Source organism: Myotis davidii, unplaced genomic scaffold, assembly GCF_000327345.1.
Source record: "Myotis davidii unplaced genomic scaffold, ASM32734v1 scaffold79, whole genome shotgun sequence".
In the NCBI taxonomy this organism is placed as follows: domain Eukaryota; kingdom Metazoa; phylum Chordata; class Mammalia; order Chiroptera; family Vespertilionidae; genus Myotis; species Myotis davidii.
Genome location: NW_006294339.1, coordinates 1,421,005 through 1,425,764, shown reverse-complemented (window position 1 = coordinate 1,425,764; position 4,760 = coordinate 1,421,005).

The window sequence follows — 4,760 nt, the reverse complement described above, 5'->3', positions numbered from 1 at the left end:
CATGCCCTTGACCGGAATCGAACCTGGGACCTTTCAGTCCGCAGGCTGACGCTCTATCCACTGAGCCAAACCGGTTTCGGCGCCATGCCACTTTTAAACATGCTCATGGCTCCTTGTATTTCTTCCTGGTACTTGTAATCCTATATAATAAAAGCCTAATATGCTAAGTGTCTGGTTGTCCGGTCATCCTTCAACCAATCAAAGCATAATATGCTAATGATATGCTAAAGCCGCTCAACTACTCGCTATGACGTGCACTGACCACCAGGGGGCAGACAGTCGACCCGTCAACTAGTCACTATGACGTGCACTGACCACCAGGGGGCAGATGCTCCAACCTGTAGGTTAGCTTGCTGCTGGGGTTTGGCTGATCAGGATTGAGTGAGATGGGCCGGACACACCCTGGAACCCTCCTATGGTCCCTCCCCAGTTGGCCAACCTCCCACATCTCTCTCTGGCCCTGATTGTGCTCCAGTGGGGTCCCTTGGCCTGGCTTGTGCCCTCTCACAATCCTGGACCCCTCAGGGGATGTTGGAGAGCTGGTTTCGGCCCAATCCTGTAGGCCAAGCAGAGGGACCCCACTGGTGCACGAATTCGTGCACCGGGTCTCTAGTTCTATAATAATTGGTGTAATTATTTGGTTAATGTTTGTCTCCCCCACTATTCTCTAAGCATCATGACAGCTGGAAACGTGTGTTTTATTCACTGATGTATCCCTAAAACCTAGTGCAGAACCTGACACAGCAGAGCTCAAGAAATACTTGTTGATGAATGAATGTTTCTTCCAACCATACTTTTCCAGGAAGTTCCCTCATAGTCATACTGTCCGCCCTCCACTCTCTAGCCCAAATTAGAGAAGTAAATAAGAGATGACGATGGGCCGAAACCAGTTTGGCTCAGTGGATGGAGCGTTGGCCTGCGGACTCAAGGGTCCCGGGTTCGATTCCGGTCAAGGGCATGTACCTGGGTTGCGGGCACATCCCCAATAGGAGATGTGCAGGAGGCGGCTGATCGATGTTTCTCTCTCATCGATGTTTCTAACTCTTATCTCTCTCCCTTCCTCTCTGTAGAAAATCAATAAAATATATTTAAAAAAAAAAAAAAGAGATGACGATGGGATCTCCCTTTCTCTGAGGACCTGGGATCAATGATGTTGAAAGAGAATGAATCATTGGGAAGGTGGGGGAAAGGGCACGGAAGGAGAGCTCAGCAAAAGCAAAGGCCCTTATCATAGCCACAGCCAGAAATGACCCCCTTTTAAAATTCCTAACCGGTGGTCTCTGGCTTGCTAATCTACCCTAACCTACTAGCAGATTGCTAAGGAATAGGTAATGAGATTGAAGAAGACAACTAAAATATAGATGAATAATTAAGGCTTGTCAAATAGTTAAACTACTGTCTATGTAAGAAAAGTGCAAACCTGTAGAGAATTTTTATGAGTTTATTTGAACCAAACTGACAACATATATAACAGATTGCAGTTTTTAAAATGTATTTGGAATTACTGAGGTAATTTAAGTAAGATTACAATGAAGGAGGTAGAAAGCAAGGAAGGGATTAGATTACAAGATTATGTGCTTTCTTAAGTGTGGTTACACCTTTGAGGAGTATTACTTCCGATTTCAAAGGTGTGTTAACTTCGATACACAAGAACAATGGGCAGTTTGCTTAAAAACCTTTCACTAAAGAAGTTATAGGACTGGGGTATGACTACCCAGCATGACCTGCCCTTTTTCGTCCACATTACTGAGTGCTAATATATAACCTAATAAATAAAGTATTTTGCTTAAAAGTAAAGTGTTAGAAGATAATTAAAGTGTTAGTAGAAAATCACATATTAACTACTCAAGTGCTGGCTGATAACTGAGGGATTAATTTAAAACTAAGTTTTTAGCATATACTGGTTAACCAATGACTAAGGTAATAGTTGGAAAGGATTTAAAGTGAGGTTTTCCCTAGGGGATTCTTGCACATTAGAGGGGATTTGGAAACAGCAGAAAGCTGATAAAGCCTATAAGAATGTAGGTCTACTTGAGGCTGTAAAATCCTCAGCTGGACTCTAAACTTACGGAGAAATTGTCTGTCTTTGGTTTGCAGATAGGATTTAGTTCGGGGACAGCATGGAGCTGTTGCTCAAAATGTTTGCCATCTAATTACATTTAATTTGCTAAGGGCCAGGCACTGTGCTAAAGAGAGAAAACGGGCAGTTGCTTAAACAATGAGAATAGAGTGTGGTGATTGAGCTGAGTGGTGTCTAATAGGAAAGGCTTAGAGCAGTGGTTCTCAACCTTGGCTGCACATTAGAATCACTGGGGAATCTTTTTAAAATCCTGATTTCTGGGCCTCCTCCTCTGGAAATTCTGTTTCTTTGTTAAGGGGCGGGGCCACAGCATTAGTAACCAAGAAACAGAATTTCCGGAGGATGAGGCCCAGACATCAGGATTTTAAAAAGATTCCCAGGTGATTCTTATGTGCAGCCAAGGCTGAGAACCACTGGCTTAGAGGGTTTGCAAAGGCTGGGTAGAAGGAAAAGCTGGTGAGTTTAGTTCCAGGTATGTTAAGTTGAATTGAGGTGTCTGTAGACATGCCCAGTAGGCAAGTTGATATCAGTCCAGAGTAGAGATTTGAGTCCAAGGCACAGATGGTGGTCAAAACCATGGGGGGAAAAATGAGATAGGTGCAGAAGAGTGTATGGAGTGAGAAAAGGGACCAGCCTGGCAGCCCAACAAAGAACAACAGGGAAGCACAGGGCAGAGGAAGAAACATGAACTGACTCTGAGAAGAAAGGAACACTCAGAGAGAGGGAGAAAACCAAAAGATGACAGTGGCATGAAAACTAAGAGAAGCGAATGTGTCAGGGAGAAGAATGAGGTCTGCAATGTCAGATGTGGCTGAGAGGTCAAGAAGGATCAAGTCAGAGACATGTTCATAGAGAATGTGGTTCTGAGGTTGTCCATCACAAAAATGTCTGATATCTGGGTTTCATTGTATAGGTGTGTGTGCCCACACGAGTACATGCCGAGCTGGATCGTAGAGCAGGGTATGTAAGGGTAGTCTGGAGGCCACCGTAGAGGGGCTTATGGTCAATTCAGAGAGCCTTCATTTACTCAGGGCGGCTTTTGGGGACTGTTACGGGAGACTATGAGAACTATAAGCACAGTTCAAACCTTTCATTGTCCATTGGGAAAACTGAGGACAGAAGACAGGGAACAATTTGTTCAGTATGTGAGTCAGGGCATAGTCAGAACCTGAATCTGAATCTTCTTCTTCTAGAAGAGGGACCCTTGGGAGAAGTAGACATGAAGTTCTTACTGGCTAATGAATTATCAATCAGTGACTTTGCCCATCACCTCCATTTTCAGCTGCCTCTTTTTATCTATCTATCTATCTATCTATCTATCTATCTATCTATCTATCTACCTATCTATCTGCAAATAGACTGAACAGTGGAACAAACAAACAACTGAACAACTGAACAACCAGTTGCTATGATGTGCGCTGATCACCAGGGGCCGTGCACGGAACATGGCAGGCATCGGCAGCAGGTGGCAGAGCATAGAACAAGGGAGGTGCCGGCCAGGGTGGGATGGTGGTGCAGGTGAGCAGGGGCACCAGACCAAGGCGGGGCGCTGGTCCTGTCATCAGGGTGAGCCTCTGGTGGTTACTGAAAATTCTTTGCTCCCGCATGCCGCAATACCACCTGGTGCTCGCACCCACTGCCAGTGCAGAGCCACCACTCGCACCCGCTGCTGACGCCTGCCTCGATCACTCCGCGCCATCAGGGGGTGCAAGCAGGGCTGGCAGGAACGGGGCTGCTGGCAGACAGGGGACCAGGGGGCACGGCGGGAGGGGCCAGGCGGGGGAGCGGAGGATCAGCCGAGACCTGCCCCTATGCCCATTGCAGCCTTGTGGCCCACAGTTCCTTTCAAGGTGCACAAATTCATGCACTAGACCCCTAGTATTTTATAAAAGTAAAAAATATATTTTATATTCAGAATTCAAACATTACAGTAATACTTAACAAAGAAAGTGAATGACTCCTATTATCCCTACTCACCCCTTCATGGACAACCACCATTAATAGTTTGGTCTATATTCCTCCCCCCTTCTCTCACTTAACAATGAAATTTTTTAATAAAAATATTATACTTTATACTGGATTGTTTTGTGTGTGTGAATGTGTTCATTCTGTTTTGCAACTTGCCCTTTTTTCACTTTTGGACAACTTTTATGATAGCATATAGAAATCTAATTCATTGATTTTAGTAACTACATTATTGTATCATTTGGATTTGTATCATAATTTATGGGTTGGTAATAAGTTGTGATGGGCACAGGGGTTACATTCAATTTTCACTATTATGAACATATTACTGTACATATATATTTGCATAGTTTGGGAGTCTTCTAAAAGGATAAATAATGGATCAAAGGGCATGAATACTCTTTTTTGTTTGGTTGGTTTTATTTTTGTTGTTAATTCTCATCTGAGGATATTTTTCCATTTTTTTATTTTTTATGACAGAGTGGAAGAGAGAGGGAAAGACAGAAACATCGATGGTTTGCCTCCTGCACAAGCGTTGACCAGGGCCTGGGCTGGGGAGGGGAGGAGCCTGCAACCTAGGTACATGCCCTTGACCAGAATCGAACCCGGAACACTTTGGTCCGCAGGCAAATGCTCTATCTTCTAAGCCATGAACACTTTGTTTTAAAAGATATGCTAAATCACCCTCCAAAAACTTGTGCCAGTTTATTGTCCC